The 17,960-nt window shown below is 37.8% G+C and overlaps 1 protein-coding gene across 13 annotated transcripts in view; it reads left to right on the top strand.

Annotated features, from left to right (window-relative positions):
• BMPR1B (bone morphogenetic protein receptor type 1B) overlaps nucleotides 1–17,960 on the top strand; it is a 448,509-nt gene that overhangs the window by 354,255 nt on the left and 76,294 nt on the right. For 2 of the 13 annotated variants that reach the window (XM_069593689.1, XM_069593687.1), the window contains one exon: nucleotides 11,239–11,372. The exons of the other annotated variants lie outside the window; for them this stretch is intronic. The gene's annotated coding sequence lies outside the window, so the exon portion shown is untranslated. The remainder of the gene's footprint in view (nucleotides 1–11,238; nucleotides 11,373–17,960) is intronic. 13 annotated transcript variants of the gene reach the window in all.

The following is a 17,960-nucleotide window of genomic DNA, read 5'->3' as shown; positions in this document are numbered from 1 at the left end:
TGCAAATAAGAAATGTGATCTGCGGCTTTACACAAAAGCGAATGCTCTCACCTCTCCGGATTTATTTCTTAATGCTAAAATTACAAGGTCATTGTTCCTTCCTATTGTAGGGTATCACTTATACATGGCTCCTTTTAGATTTACACATTGAGTTTTATGGTCAGGAGCAGTAGCTGTAGAATGTTTTAGTATAATCGATGAACTGTCTTTACCAGATAAAATTGCTGTGGTGTTTATACTAATCTCTTCTACCTCTTCCTCAGTCACTGGGAATCCACACTGTGATTCTGCAAACTGAATACTTGGTCTTTTCTTCTGGGACTTTGTTTTCGTTTTTTAATTTCTTTTTAAGGAATTTTTGAATTTGTGTTGAAAATTTCTTATCACCTATTTGTACTTGGTGTGTGAGCAAAATTATCCATCCCGTGGAAAAGTTCTGTAATGTTTTACTTCTTTGTCTAGATTCTTTGTTTATTATCCCCTTGGCTTTCAATAAATCATTACTTTATTTACAAAATAATCAAAATGGTCTAGGGCTTAAAAAGAAAAGTGTATACTTATAGTTCTATTAAGTACTAAGCTAACAGACAATATTTTACTTGTGATTTTATAATTCATAAATCCAAGGATACAAATATCTGCATTGTAATCCATTCACATGTAAATGCCTGTGTTTATAGATAGTAAGCACTGAGCAAGTTAGGTATATTGGCTCTTCTAGATATAAAAACTTACTACGATTTTATAGTTTAATAGCTATAGTAATTAAAATAGTGTGGTTATGGCCTAGGGTAGCCATAGATTTATGGGACATGATAGAGAATCATATATATAAGGAAATAATGTGTCAGATGGGACATTAGAGATCAGTGGGAAAAGGCAGACTTATTTGAAAACCTCACTTCATAACATGTATAAAATTTATGAAACAGGAGAAAAATAATCATCTCCAAGTATGTCATAAAGCTAAAGGTAAAATTCAAAAAGTGAAAATGTTCAGAAGAAAAGAATAGCTGATGTTCCATGTATTGTCATAAACACTTCATCATTTAAATGCCACACAACATGGGATAGGTGCTCTTATCCCCCCTATCCTATAAAGGAAGAATCAGGTTCAGAGAAGTAAATTTGTTTCAGATTACACAGTAATACATGGTAGAATATAGATTCAAATCAAGACAGATTGGTTCTTGTGTCCATTCCATTAGTAGCTATATAATACAATGTCTCTTAGAGTAAGACATTTGTATAGCTTAAAGTTAAAAAAAAAATGCGAAGATCACAGAACATAAAGATATTATTTTAGAATTTCTAAACAGTTTAATTATTGGTAGTTCAACAAAGCAAATAACAAGCAAAAGGATGGCTTCCATACTTGGAAAACATGTTACAAGACATGTAACTGAGAAAAATTTAATATCAATTATATATAAAGAATGTCTTCCTAAATGAGAAAAATACCGAAAAAGGGTCAGAAGACATGAAGAGGCCATTGACAGAGTAGATGGCAGTACAAGAAAAGAAACTAAATAAGTAAAGTTAAAATAAAATGAGCTACCAAGTTAATTAAGAAATAGGCAAAATAAATCTGAGGTTATCAAGCCTTGGCAAGGATGTGGAGAAATGGGAGCTTTCAAGGACTGATAAATGGAGCCTAAGTTGTTTTCAACCATTTTCAAAAGTAATATAAGATTTTTAGGTCTGGATCATAATTACATAGAAATATTCATAAGATAAAGCAATTTAGATATGATGTCAAAAGCACAAGCAGCAATAAAATAATAAATAATACAAAGGATCACCAAAGAAAAATACATCATCAAGAAGGTGAGAGAAGAGCCCACAGAATGGAGAAGACATCTGCAAATCATATATCCAGTGTTGGACTCAACTCCAGATTATATAAAGAACTCTTAAAACCAATAATAAAAGGTAATTCTTTTTTAAAATGGGAAAGGATTTTGACAGAAATTTCTGTAAAGAATATGTAGAAAAGAGAGGGTCCCTTGGACAGCAAGGAGATCAAACTAGTCAATTCTAAAGGAAATCAAACCTGAACATTCACTGCAAGGACTGATGCTGAGGCTCCAATACTTTGGCCACCTGATGTGAAGAGCACTCATTGGAAAAGATCCTGATGCTGGGAAGGATTGAAGGCAAAAGGAGAAGGGGGCTGTCAAAGATGATATCATTAGATAGTATTACTGACAAATGAATGTGAGTTTGAACAAACCCCAAGAGATAGGGAAGGACAGGGAAGCCTAATATGCTGCAGTCTGTGGGGTTTCAAAAAGTTGGACATAACTTAATGACTGAACAACAAGAAAGAACAAAGGCGGATACATAAGAAAACCATTGCATTACCAAGGGAGAGATAATGTGGCTTGAATAAAAATGGACCAATAAAGGTAATAAGAACTGAAAAAAAAAAAAAGAATATGTAGAGATGACCAGTGATCATATGAAAAGATATCTGCTCAGTGTCATTAGCTATCAGTTCAGTTCAGTTCAGTCACTCAGTCGTGTCTGACTCTTTGCGACCCCATGCACTGCAGCACGCCAGGCTTCTCTGTCCACCACCACTCCTGGAGCTTGATCAAACTCATGTCCATTGAGTTGGTGATGCCATCCACCTCTGTGGCCCCTTCTCCTCCTGCCTTCAGTATTTACCAGCATCAGGGTCTTTTCCAGTGAGTTAGCTCTTTGCATCAGGTGGCCAAAATATTGGAGCTTCAGCATCAGTCCTTCCAATGAATATTTGGACTGATTTCCTTTAGGATTGACTGACTTGATCTCCCTGCAGTCCAATGGACTCTCAAGAGTCTTCAAAAAAAAAAAGAGAGAGTCTTCTCCAACACCACAGTTCAAAAGCATCAATTCTTTAGCGCTTAGCTTTCTTTGTAGTCCAACTGTCATATCCATACCTGACTACTGGAAAAACCATGGCTTTGACTAGATGGACCTGTGCTGGCAAAGTAATGTCTCTGCTTTTTAATATGCTGTCTAGGTTTGTCATCACTTTTCTTACAAGGACCAAGTGTCTTTTTATTTCATGGCTGCAGTCACCATCTGCAGTGATTTTGGAGCCCCCCAAAATAAAGTCTGCCACTGTTTCCACTGTTTCCCCATCTATTTGCCATGAAGTGATGGGACCGGATGCCATGATCTTTGTTTATTGAATGTTGAGTTTTAAGCCAGCTTTATCACTCTCCTCTTTCACCTTCATCAAGGGGCTCTTTAGTTCTTCTTCACTTTCTGCCATAAGGGTGGTATCATCTGCATATCTGAGATTATTGATATTTCTCCTGGCAGTCTTGATTTCAGCTTGTGCTTCATCCAGTCCGGCACGTCTCATGATGTACTCTGCATGTAAGTTAAATAAGCACTGTGGCAATATACAGCCTTGATGTACTCCTTTCCCAGTTGAACCAGTTCATTGTTCCATATCCCGTTCTAACTGTTGTTTCTTGACCTGATACAGGTTTCTCAGGAGGCAGGTCAGGTGGTCTGGTATTCCCATCTTTTGAAGAATTTTCAGTTTGTTGTGATCCACACAGTCAAAGGCTTTGGCATAGTCAGTAAAGCAGATGTTTTCCTGGAACTCTTGCATTTTCTATGATCCAGCAGATGTTGGCAATTTGATCCCTGGTTCCTCTGCCTTTTCTAAATCCAGGTTGAACATCTGGAAGTTCATGGTTCATGTACTGTTGAAGCCTGGCTTGGAGAATTTTGAGCATTACTTTGCTAGCGTGTGAGGGGAGTGCAATTGTGTGATGGTTTGAACATTCTTTGGCATGGCCTTTCTTTGGGATTGGAGTGAAAACTGACTTTTTCCATTCCTGTGGCCACTGCTGAGTTTTCCAAATTTGCTGGCATATTGAGTGCAGCACTTTCACAGCATCATCTTTTAGGATTTGAAATAGTTCAATTGGAATTCCCTCACCTCCTCTAGCTTTGTTCCTAGTAAGGCCCGCTTGACTTCGCATTCCAGGACGTCTGGCTCTAGGAGAGTGATCACACCATTGTAGTTATCTGGATTGTTAATATTTTTTTAAATAGTTCTGTGTATTCTTCTTAATATCTTCTGCTTCTGTTACTTCCATACTGTTTCTGTCCTTTATTGTACCCATCTTTAACTGTCCGTGACATTCAAATCAAAACCACAAGATATTTGTCCACCCACTAGAGTGGCTATAATCGAAAAGATAATAGCCAGTGTTGGTAGAGATGTGGGGAAATTGGAATCCTTGTACACTTCTTCTGGGAATAGAAAATGTTGTAACCGATTTGAAAAAACAGTCTGTCAGTTCCTCACAGTGTTAAACATTCAGTTACCATATGCCCCAGATGTTTCACTCCTGAGTATCTGTCCAATAGAAGTGAGAACCTAATGTCCCCACAGAATTTGTGCATGTTCACAGCAGTGTTATTCATAATAGCCAGTAAGTGGAAAACCCGTATGTCCAGCAGCTGATGAATGGATAAACAAAATGTTGTGTATCTATATAATAAAATATTCTTTGGCAATAAAAATTATGCTATAACTTGAATAAAGTTTGAAAACGTCATGCTATGTGAAAGAAGCCAGATTCTAAGACCACATATTGTCATATTACATTTATATGAAAAGTCTAGAATTTAAAACTATACACCGATGTAAGACAGATTAGTAGCCTTAAGTTGCCTGGGATGGGGGGCCAGGGGCAAGAATAGGGAGTGACTGTTGATGGCTATTGGACTTGTTTGAGGGTGTTATGCACATGTTCTAAAATTGCATGATGATATAATAGCAAAACTCTGTGCTAAAAAGGATTGAATTGAACATGTTAAAAAGGTCGGTCTTATGGCATGTGAATTATGTTTCTATAAAGCTCCTAAAATATTCATGTTGTTGTTCATTCACCCAGTTGTGTCCAGCTCTTTGCAACCCCATGGACTTCAGCATGCCAGACCTCCCTGTCCCTCACCATCTCCCGGAGTTTGCCCAAGTTCATGTCCATTGTATCAGTGATACCCTCTTATTCTCTGACGCCCTCTTCTCCTCCTGCTGTCAATCTTTCCCAGCATCAGGGACTTTTCCAATGAGTCGTCTCTTTGCATCAGATGACCAGAATACTAGCGCTTCAGCATCAGTCCTTCCAGTAATAATATTCACAGTAATTTTCATAGTAGTAGATAAAAAGCCAGTTTATGATAGTGGTGAATATGGCAGGAGAAGGGGTTGGTCCTCAATTGACTTTATTCTATAATTTATTCCTTTATAATAAAAAGCACCCCTTAAGACTGAACCCGATATTCTCTTTTTTTGGTGTATTTGTAGAATTTTATGTAATAAAAGAGGTAACCCATAGCAAAATGCAGTACATAGCCACACCCTTACCTTCCTTTCAGCTAGAAAGCATGATGGGTTTTCCTTTCCTCTGAAAATTGAAGGAGCTTTGCACTGGGGCTGGTGGTAAATAATCTGGCTGCCAGTGTGGAAGACATAGAGATGTGGGTTTCATTCCAGGGTTGGGAAGATTCCCTGGAGGAGATCATGGCCAGTTACTCTAGTATTCAAGACTTGAGTTCCAGAAAATGTTCTCTACAAGGAAAACACTGAATTCAGGTTCCTGTGTTGACTGTTATTTTCTTTTTCTGATATCAATGATAATAGTATTTTACTTGTGAAATCAGAATTTTAGCGAAGAGGCTTTGTTATTTTACTTAGTTGGTTTATGAGAAAAATTACTTGTGATTAAAAGTAGCATTAGTTCTGGTTAAGATCATATCATTTTTCCTTTGTTAAAACTTAGCAGAGTAGCCCACCTGCAACCCTGCTTGTTCAGTTATTGCTTTTGGGAACAATTGGTCTTCATAATTCTGTATCTGGGCCTTATGGGGATCTGTTAATTTGCCTATGAATCTTTATCATTAACTCTCCCTACACAGATTAATAGATCATCCTGGGGACAGAGAGCATGCCTATAGGCTAGGAAGCCTCTTTCCAAGCTTTTCTCCTTGTTAGTGTAGCAGAAACGCCTTTCCTGTAGAGTAGTTGGAAAACTGCCCACACTGACAAGCCCTTCTCAGATAGCAGAAACTCATAGTCATAACAAAAACATTTTTCCCCCAGAATATTGTTTCATACTTCTCCCACTCAGGGCCATGGCCGTCATTAGGATGGGAAAATGACCCCAGGGCCTTGAGGTTTGTACATCAGAGTATTAACAACAAGTGATGCTAAAGCTGATTCAGGAGAAGCTGGAGGGTGGTTGTGACAGCATTCAAATACTGTTGAAATACAGTTGCTCTATAGAGTACAGCTTAAGCAAGAGTTCTTTTGTTGAATTCTAGAACCTATAAACATAAGCGTGTTTGGAATGGTTTATTTAGAATCAAAGGATGAAAAATTATGCAGAGCCAGAAGTCTGTGTAGGGAAATAGATGACACATGAAAGCTAGATTGCGACTAGACAGTGGTTTTCAAATTGTGGTCCCTGCATCAGTGTGACATGGGGACCTGTTGGAAATATAAATTCTCGTGTCCCAACCCAGATCTACTGAATCAAAAACTCCAGGGAATGCATCCAGAAAACTTTGTTTTTAATAAGCCGTCCAGTTGATACAGATGTGTGGTTAAAGTTTGAGAACTTTGAACTAAAATTATGTTGCTTTGTGAGTAAACTTGAACTTTATCCCACAGGCAATGGAAATTCATGGAGGATTTGTGAGCTGAGTTATGGTATGATTGGTGTTTTAGTTAGATAATGGAGTCTTCTGCCTTATTTTTCTAATAAAGGAATTTCAGTTTAGAAAAATTTTAAAATGTTACCACATCTAGCTATGTGATTGAATGCATATGTTTCAGAAGTGTCTATTATTTTGTAATACTTTATAATTAAATATGAGTTGTTTAAGGACTTAATAGAACTTTGGAAGTTTCAAACTTGAATGATTTTTATTCTCTATAAATTATAAAATGATGCTTTCTTTTGTATGCTGTTTTGTTCCCTGCACTGAAAACACTTTGCAGTTTTTATAGGACCTAGGTGTACTCTTAAATTATAAAGATATCCTCCAAATAATTTTAGAAAATGTCTGAGGGCGTTACCCAGGTCACTTTACTGTGTAATTTTTTCCCAAGTATGTTTTTCTTTTTAAATGTTTTCATTTTTCCTCTTAATCTTGTTATGCATCAGTAACACATGATGTGTTGGCATCTTCGGGAATTGCACATTTGTTCCAAGTGAAAAGGACTAGGTTCAGAAAATCTAGTCAGCCAGAAAGTTTACCCAACAGAAACCTATATTGAATCTAAAAATAATGTGCTCACATTTTCCATCAGAACTGAAATGGATTGAAGTCAGGAAGCCTCTATGAGAAGCTGACTGGGCTCTGCCCACCATGAACATGGCTTCTCATGTGACTCAGTGGTAAACAATCTGCCTGCCAATGCAGGAGACGCAGGTTCGATCCCTGGGTTGAGAAGATCTCCTGGAGAAAGAAATGGCAACCATCTCCAGTATTCTTGCCTGATAAAATTCCATGGACAGAGGAGCCTGGTGGACTTCAGTCCATGGGGTTGCCAAGAATTGGACGTGACTGAAACAGCTGAGCACACACACCCTACCTGAACAGCATGACCAAATACGTCATTTAGACCTATAACTTGCAGACAACGTGGCGAAAAAGATCTCTTTCCCAGAAGTCGGGCATAGGGCTGACTGCAAAGATCAGATTTTATCAACCCTCTCTTTAAGAGTCTTTAAGATTTAAGATACAGTACAGTGATTTGTTTTACTTTCAGATGGTCTTATTTTTATGTTAACTGGAATGCTGGTATAGGGATAAATTGGGACTTTGGGATTAACAGATACACACTACTAATATATAAACAATGTGACCTACTGTATAGCACAGTATCTCTATTGAATATAGAGAACTGTATTCAGTATGTTACAATAACCTAAAGTGGAAATGAGTCTGAAAAAAGTGTGTGTATATATACACACACAATACACACTTTGTTGTACATCTGAAACATTGTAAATCTACTATACTTCAATTAAAGAATGCAGTAAGCATTTTTAATCTTTAATGATCTAATTCTATAAATATCCTAAAACATATTATACTCAGATCTTGGCTCAGAGTTAACTATTTGGGAAAAGGCAGGAGTCTTTTCTGATGGGAATCAAAATAATTGAAATGTAATTGTTTCCTAGCTACTGAATCCTTATGTGACTTTGGACATAAGCTTCAGTGTCTCAGGATGAGGTGACACGTTAAAATATTTAAATAGTTCATATGAGAAGTTGGTTTGGGGCACAGATACTGTTTTAAAAATAAACATAGAATGACTTGGAGAAACCACTTTTTCCTTAATTTAACATACTTTAATTGCACACCTAGTATCTTCCAGTGTTGTAATATGCCCTATGGGTTCAAGAAAAATATTCCATGATTACATCCTGGAGGGGAGGCAGGCACATACAAAGACTATTTTGGGAATGGGTAGGTGTGTATCTAACTTAAAAGGAGATATCTACTGAGTTTCCAATTAAAGGCTGATAAGGAGTTATTTGAGCAAAACAGATAGCCAGAGGGACCAACCCGAGCAAGATTCCAGAGAGCCCTGAGAGAGCACAGTGTGGCCAGAGGATTGAGTTTATTTAGTATAACTACAGAGCTGGAGGTGAGGGGTAGTGAGTGGCTAATTTGAGATTGTAAGCAGGGCTGAGGAGATGAAGGTGTGTGTGAACCGGAGATGCAGAGATCCATGACTACCTTTTAGAAGGAAGTAACATACATAATCATATTTCCCACTGTCTTTTGGTTAATGGCAGTTTCATGCTTGTAGTTCATTAGGACCAAACCTTGGCATTACCCTTATCTCTTCTTTATCTCTCACGTAGTGTATATAGTCCATTAGAGAATTATTCCAAGACTATTTTTTTAGGGCTCCATGTACTCCACTTCTAAATCCCCTTTAGACTACCCTTTCCTGCTGTCACGGGTGTGTGTGTGCTAAGTCGCTTCATTCGTGTCCTACTCTTTGCGACCGTATGGACTGTAGCCTGCCAGGGTCCTCTCTCCATGGGATTCTCCAGGGAAGAATACTGGAGTGGATTGTCATGCTCTCCTCCAGGGGATCTTCCTGACCCAGGATTGAACCCCTGTCTCCTGCATTGCAGGCAGATTCTTTACCCACTGAGCCACCTCTTGTGAAGGCATTGCCCTGTTTTATGAAGATGAAGTTGGATACTGTCTTACCTCTTGGTCCCCTGCCTTGGGGCTTCTTTAATGCAACACGAGGAACCAATGTGCGCTGATGTACAACTTGAAAGGAAAGGCCATACATGACCAGTGGGGGATAGGAGCCAAGCCAGAATGGAGATCTTGAGGGTCATGTCATGGTACCTCTGGCGAGGTGAGCTAGTTAACTCATCCTCAGATTGCCTATGTTTTTCCTTTCCTGTTTCACAGTCCTGGTTGATTCCTGGATGACATTGCCAGTAAACTACCTGTTTGCAAGCAGTTGTCTTAGGCTCTACTTTCTTGGAAATTAAAGTAACAATAATACCTTCAAAACACATCTTGAATTTGACTGCTTCTCATCACCCCTGCCGCTGCCATCCATGTTCAAACCACAGTCAGTGCCCGCCTTAACCATCCACTAACTGCTTCATTGTCAGTGCCTGTAGTCATCTCCTAAGTGCTCTCTGCTTTGATTGTTGTCCCTATAGTCCATCTTTGGCACAGCACCCAGAGGAAAAAGTTCCCCCAAGGCCCTCTCAGATCTGTCCCTTTTTCTTCTCTGGCCTCCCCTCCTACCTCTGTGCCTCTTTCTGAACAAACTTGTGCCTGTTGCTCCTCAAGGACCCCAGGTGCACGTCCACCTCAGGGCTCTTGCTTGCTTCTGCCTGGAACACTTCCACTTCATAGCTCACTCTCACCGACTTTCCCTTCCCAGAAATGACTGCCGCAGTGAGGAGATTCTGACTGTCCTCTTTAAATAACAACCACTCCCTACACCTTCTATCTCCTTTCCCTGCTTTATTTTTCCACATTGCACATAACATAATTAATGTGCTTTCATCTTGACTTGACTTCTCGTCTCTTTTCTCCAGTAACTGTCAGCTTTGTCAGGGCAGGGAATTGTGTCTTTTCCTTTTCATTATTACATACTTGGGCAGAACCTGTTACCTGGTAGGTGTTTCCAAATAATTGTTTAGTTAAGCCAATAAGTGAATGCTTATTTTAGAAAATGTAGTTCTGAAGATTGAAATGACTGTATTGCTAATGGATTGGATATAATGGATACAGAGAGGGAGACATCTAGGAAGATTCCTGGGTTTTTATTTGGCAGCTGTGTGGATGATGAGCATGTTTATCAGAAAGAAACTGAAGACAGTTTAGGTTTAGAAAGAACAAGGATAGGCCGGAGAGGCTTCAGGAAGGAGGAAGAAGAACTTCAGATTTAAATATGTTGAGTTTGGTGTATCAGCAAGACCTCTTGGCGTGAAGTGTTAGAGATCTCATAGTCAGTTGAGATAAAAGGACTAGAGCTCAGAAAAGGGTGCTTGTGCCTAGTAAGTGGATTGTGTCTTGAGATGGGCCTTACACAAATCAAACAAGGGAAAACCGCACACTACTGCATGTTCCTATAGGAGTATAGGAATTCCTTACTGTTGTCAGGGGGGAAAGTGGCTCTTTTTTAAAAAAGAAATTTGAAAGAGAAATCATTGAAAAAGAGAAAAGAAAAAAAGGAAATGTCTGATTCATTTTTGTTGGTACATTTTGAAGTAATAAAAACAGCATTTAGCTTCAGTGAAGTGTCTAAGTACCTCTAGAATACAAAAAATCTTAACCTTTAGCTTGCCCTGGCTAGCCTCAAACACTCCATTTTACTTTCACAGCCATCTTCTTTTATTGAAAACACGTTGAAGTACATTTTTTTTTTCCTTTAGTCACCGGAAATGAGTACGTTCTTTACTAAAACATCCAGAATGCATGTAATGAAAAATGTTTAATGTTTCGAGCAAGATTTCTGGTATATATGTATCTATTGAGTAATATAAGTTTTAAGTGATTGTGTTCTCCACTTACATGCTTTTCACCTATTTTGAAGCTCAGATTTTTGCCAATAGCTTTCATACCTCTGGTGATTTTTATTACCTTATTTAGTAGAGGAGAGTAAAGCATCTTGAACTGGTCTTCAGCCTAGACATTTATTTAACGATTTGATTTCCCAAGGGGCAACACTGTTGGAAGAGATTACTATACACAAATCTCTGGGCCGAGAGTGGATAGAGATGAGAAAGATACTGCCAAGGAAATTTATAGAAACAAAACCCAAATCACTCTGCACTGTGATCATCTTGTAGTTGGTGAGTGCACCTTAGCTTTGGTTGAAATCTTGGACTTGTTATTTGAATCTGATCCTTGCTGTTTGATCTCATGTGGACAATTTACATTTCACTAAGATGTGGATGACCTTATAGTCTTAGCTTGCATTGGGCACAGGGGCATTAGTGGCTGCACTGCCTGAATTGCCCTCAATAGAGCATGGATTCTGAGGACATGTTGTCGAGTTGCCATGTCCTACTCTTTGTGACCCCGTGGACTGCAGCAGCGTGCCAGGCTTCTGTGTCCTTCACTATCTCCTAGAGTTTGCCCAGATTCAGGTCCACTGAGTCAGACATACAGTGAGTCTGACCTACAATGAGTCACTCACTGAGTCTGAGGACATATGTTAGATCTCAACTATATTGCTGATAGTAAAATTTAACTTTTTATTAGGTTGAAGAAACTCTAAGAGCCACAATTCAAGGGCCCAAGGTAATTCAGATTTAATTAAAAGAACTTTTTATATTTATTTAAGAAACTTGGGTATTTTAGGAAACTTTGAAAACCAAGAATAACTGAATCAGGGTTCTCCATAGAAATACCACGAATAGGAAGCATGTGTGTATATGTATTTTCGTCAGGAACTGGTCCACATTATGATGCGGGCTGGCAAGTCCCTAGATGGGCAGTCGACAAGCTGCAGACTCAGGAGAGCCAGTAGTGTAGTTACAGTCCCGACAGAGATACAGAGATCAGGAGTTTAAGACCCAGGAAGAGAGCTGATGCTTCAGTTGGAATCTGAAGGCAGAAAAAAATGTGACGGCCCAGCTTGAAGACATTAGATATGAGACATTCCCTCTTCTTTGGAGAGTCAACCTTTTTGTCCTGTTCAGACCTTCAGCTGATTAGGGAGGGAAATCTGCTTTCTGCAGTCTCTCAGATGTTAGATTCATCCCAAACACCCTCCCAGAAATACCAGATAATGTTTGACCAGATATCTGGTACCCACAATCCAGTCAAGTTGGCATATAAAGTAAATCATCACAATAACACTATTTTGAAATCTATTCAACTACATTCAGTTAATAAGCATTTAGGCATAGCTTTGTAGATTCAGCAGAGGGTAAGACATTTTGAGTATCTAAAGAAGTAAAGAACAAGTGTCAGGTAATGCTTAATAAGACCAAAATAAAGTCAATAAAGTCAATAAAAGATACAAGTTTTTAGTATTTACATTCTTCACCAGGATATTTTTCATGTATATTGAAGCTTATTCAGTTGTGTCTGACCCTTTGCGACCCCATGGACTGTAGTCCACCAGGCTCCTCTGTCCTTGGAATTCTTCAAGCCAGAATACTGGAGTGGGTAGCTGTTCCTTTCTCTAGGGGATCTTCCCAACCCAGGGATCTAATCCAGGCAGATCTTTACCATCTGAGCCACTAGGGAAACCCTGAAGCTTACTACCTGGGACTGAAAATTGAGTTTCTTATTCTGAACTTTAAATTATTAAACAGATATTAAGAAAACCATATACTTACTTTTCCATTTTTTAATTCCTTTTTAAATATGTTTATATCACAATGTGTATTCGTCTGGAAGGTGGTAGCATAATCATAAAGAACCAATAAAAGCTTAGTCTGTTTAAAAAAAAAAAGTGCTAGTGGATACCACAGGAAAAAAATTTCTTCAGCATTTTTTGCCCCTGTGTTGCATTATTCTGTTCCTGAGTAATATTTGTGGTCCCCTGTCTGGTGCCATGTGTTTCTGAATTCAGGTAATATAAAATGTTTCTGTGCTTACTGGATACTGTAGGTAAACCAAGTTTTGATATTGTTAATTTTAAAAGAATAAGAGTCTTTATAAACATATGTATAATTATTTAGCCACAGAGCATAGCTTATTAAATAGCCATTACAGATGTGTTTCCTCTTCCCATCTCACCGTCCCCAGTTCCAGCTAAACTTTAGGAAGTGAAAAATACAAAGCAGCTGGGAAAATGATTGTAAGAATTTAACAGCTGTATTTGAATGACTTAAATATTTTAGAATCAAGTACAAAATAAAAATTATCTGATTATTGTTTAATGAAATTTCTTAAAGACATTTAAATGAATTAGGTCTCTGAATTTGGCTCATTTTTGGAAATTATAGAGGGGCTTCACTAAATAAACTTATTTACTTTCTTATGTCTTAATTTCCCCAAATTTAACTGAGGTATCTTCTATTTCTGGTTTTGTGATAATGACAAGGTAGTTATTTTCACAATTCAGGGACTTTGGGGAGGTCTTTTTATAGAAACATATTTATCTCTCATTGAGGAAACAACAGTTTTAAAAGGGGGAAAAGTTATTACTATATGTCTGAAAATAACGAACATGTTTTCCCCTTTCTTACAATGAATCAGATGGGGTGGTTTTTGGAGAGACGTGTTCTCATGGAGTTAATATTTGACTTGCCAGCTCATTTGCATTTGGCTGACCTTGGGAACTCTGGCATGGCCATGATATCTTGTGAGATCTCCCACCTTTTGGCAATGGGAGGAAATATTTGAGGCTATGGCTTCATCAGAAGTCAATCGTTATGATAATACACTCCCTGACAGCTGTGTAGGATTGATGTAAAATGCAACACTTTGGTGAATGCTTTCTTTGAAGACTCAAATCCAGTGTGAAAACATTTTTTAATGCAAAAGATTTGTGGCACTTTCATAATAGCTGGGCCTGCCCTGTTGATTTAGATCAAAATCACTTCCTCCAACATCATAACCATTTTACTGTTCAGTGGTGCAGAAGGCATCATCAATAGTGAAATGTTTTGGATCATTTGGAATTGGATGACTGATAAAAATGAAAATATCTCCAACAGATTGTGCTGTGGTGGGCTTCTTACAAAGGCAAAAATAGAAGTTATCGCTACTGAGAATTTTCTTAAGTGTTCAAATGATATGAACCATTTGGGTAAACATCTAATACAACACTGAATGTTTACAATTCCATTTAAGACTTTTATCATGCCTACTCTACTTTGGAATCTTAACTGTTTTCTCTTTCAGCTTTTAGGGAAAGGAAACACCACTTCTTTTACTGTTTAATGAATATTTATGAAGTCCTTTGACAATTAAGGGCTCATTAAAATTCACTTCAAAAGAAAAGAGATAAAACACTTTTAAGACCAGAGCAGAATGTGGTGGCAAATACTAACTCACATCTCTCTCTCCTTTAAGTCAGAAACACTCTGCAAATGAGCTGACAGTCTTAGTCCAGGTTCCATGCATGAGACAGAGTGCTCGGGGCTGGTGCACTGGGATGACCCAGAGGGATGGGATGGGGAGGCATGTGGGAGGGGGGTTCAGGATGGGGAACACATGTACACCCATGGCTGATTCATGTCAATGTATGGCAAAAACCACTACAATATTTTAAAGTAATTAGCCTCCAATTAAAATAAATAAATTAAAAACAAATAAAACTGATTTAGGTTTAAATATGGTGGATATATTTGATTATCACATGGTGACTGTGATTTTGTATTGACTATTGCCATGGTGAGTCTTTTTTCTGTGAATACTAGGAGATCCTGTTTTTATATGGCATACCTGTTAATGGGAAGGAGATCAGTCTTTGTATGGAGTCAGACTTCTTATTTAAAATCTGTTTCAACTCTCTCCTGTTCTGTGACCTTGTGCAAGTTTTCAGGGCCTCAGTTTCTGCATTTTAATATGGGGGAAATAACACTGTAGGACTCATAAGCTTGTTGGAAGAAGCAACAAGAGTTATTGCAGAAAAACACTGTGGATAGTTCCTGGCACATTAGTTTTCTCTGTTTTGAGAAATCTTTCCTTTCAATTTGAAAAGATCTTTGTTTCTCCTGGCTAAGGTTGTGAAAGGAATAGTCAGTGAATCCTCCCTTCTTATGGGTAGCATTTTAGCTTCCTTTTTCATCTCTGTTTTTCTCCATTCTTTTTTCCCAGGACCCCAAGCCTCTGTGCCTTGCCACTTACAGCTACCTTAGACTGTAGTCTTCTGTTAGTTCAAATATGTCACACAGAATATGAGGATGCATAAATATATATTCAGTCATTTACAAAAGCACAATCCAGAAATTGCTGGAGTTAAGATATTTTGAAGTGAGAGCACTTGTAACATCTTTGCTATTATTCCATGTATATCATTGTTGTTTGGTAATGGAAGTAAAGAATACCTGGACATGAAATCAGATAATGGCAGAGAAAATTACATGCTAGCTCATCATCATTTTAAGTTTGAAATGGAAGCTTGTGTTGGGATGAGTAGAAGAGTACTAAGGAATCAATTCACTTATTTCTCTTTCTAAGATACTTAACATTGCCGAAGTAAGCACTGACTTGGAAATCAAAAGCTTGTATGCTGTTGATGAATGTATTCCTCTCAAGAACATCTCACTTATTCTTAAGTAATCTACCACCTTACTTTAAACACTATAGGTCATAAGTTTAAATTTGTCTTTGTAAAGTGCTAATTTCTGTTATTTAATGCAAACTATATCTTTAAGACAAGCCTCATAAATTGAATAATAGTCATAGTTTCCACTGGAATTTTTGCTGGAATTTTCACCATCTGCTCTTTACAGTCCATGGGAAGATCCATGCAAGATGTTGGACCTGTTTTACGGTAACTGAGTAAACTTTCGCTTCTAATAATTATTTTCTACTGAAAATGCGATGAGTCTATTTACTATTTTTGAGAAGTGAAACTGCCTGATTTGATTGTTGTTAAATCTGTTTTTGTGGTTTTTAGCCATTGAGTCCTTATTTTGGAGTGGAAACTTTCTAAAGAAGACACTAAATATTTCTATTTTCTGTATAGATGCTCTGTACATTAATACTGCTCAGGCTGCCTTTGCTATAAAAAGGCTGTCATCTCCCAGTTCAGTGAGGTCTGTAGCTTCCTTCTCCCCTAAAGTCACTGTTAACAGCCATGAGGTGGATGCTGGGAGGTAAAAGATCAAAGTTGTAAAGTTGTTTAGTGCAAAGAGAGAGAAGGAGACCCAGATGTTGAACTGTGAATGTCCTGTTGATGTAAAACAGGTTTAGTTTTTCTGTATGGTTGGCACAGTATTCAGAAAGCATGCAGAAAGTTCCCAAATTGTACCAAGAAGTAAGAAAGTCCAGTGAATAATCTTATCTCTATCCAAGAGTCCTATGTTGATGTATAACCCTCCTTTCACATCTGTGTCATCAAGTTATAGGATGAACTGGTACTTTGCTGCAAGGATGAGCTTATTTTGTGCTCTGCAGGAATCTGTTATGATAATGTCTGTGTGTATGTGTAATATATATATATATGTAAATATTATATACATGTAGTATATATATTTGTCGTTATAAAACTACTTAGAAGACTTATAAAGTCTTATGTTTTAAAATGTTTTATACTTAAAAACTTAAATATCTTTCCTTCAAAAATTTTCAAATGTTAGACTCAGAGTTGAATGAGAATGTGAGCTAGTTAACACCAAACAATGAATTTCTTTGATCAAAAATTTCAGTGATTAATGGTATGCGAATTGTTTACACTTATACCGAACAAACTCCTTAAGGTACTGTTCTGAGTATTTTATACATACAAATGAATAAATGCCATTGCCCTCATTTTACAAATGAGGAAATTGAAGTTCGTGGAGGTTAAGTAAATTGTTTGAGGTCACACAGCTAATTATTCAAGTTAGTAATCAGTTGGGTGGCTCACATGTAAATAAATTGTACTACTTGGCCATAAGAGGGTGATAGTTGATAGGCCAGAATATGTGTGCAACTAACTGTTCTTCGATGTAGAGTAAAATGTGTAACATGGCAAAGTTCCATGAGAAATTAAAAAAAGATGCATATAGTTCTGATTGTGAACTGTGACATAGATGATGGAAACAGAGGTGGCTATAGTCTGAAAATTATGAGCAAAGACATAGGAATATGAAAAAACCTCGTGAGTGTGATAAATATGGACAGAGAGCTGGAAAGATAGGTTGAGTCAATTAATTTTTTTTTTTAGGTTACTGGGTCTTTGTTGCTGTGGGCAGGCTTTCTTTAGTTGTGGCCAGAGAGAGCTCGTCTCCAGTTCCACGCAGTCGTCTCATTTCAGTGGCCGCTCTTGTTGTGGGGCATGGGCTCTAGGGCATGCAGGCTTCAGTAGGTGTGGTCCGTGGGCTTAGTTGACCTGTGACTTGTGGGATCTTCCTGGACCAGAAATCAAACCCGGGTCCCATGCGTGGCAGGTGGATTCTTAAGGGAAGCCCAGGTTGAGTCAATTAAAGTACCTTGGATGCCTTTTTAAGAACTTTGGAATCAGAACTTTTAATCTCGCTTCAGCTTTTTGATTTTCATAAGTTTATGCATGTGTATTGCTATTTTTAGTTTACAATGAAAATAATGACCCTAGAAGTGGGAGAAAGATCAGAGATTTAATTGTTTATATGGCACAGCAAAACTGTCAGCTCAATCCTAAGGCTTTATATCTGAGCCTTGGTCATTTATAAAAATGGAAATAATTGTACACGCGTTGGTAACTGTGGTGAGAATTATACGAAAAAGTGTGAAAACTCTGAGAAGAGTGTTTTGCTTGTGGTAAGTACTCCATAGCTTGTTTTCTTTCATTT

Source organism: Ovis canadensis, chromosome 6 (genome assembly GCF_042477335.2).
Source record: "Ovis canadensis isolate MfBH-ARS-UI-01 breed Bighorn chromosome 6, ARS-UI_OviCan_v2, whole genome shotgun sequence".
Lineage (NCBI taxonomy): Eukaryota > Metazoa > Chordata > Mammalia > Artiodactyla > Bovidae > Ovis > Ovis canadensis.
Note: the sequence above shows the minus strand (reverse complement) of the source record. Positions and strands in the feature narration are given on the sequence as shown.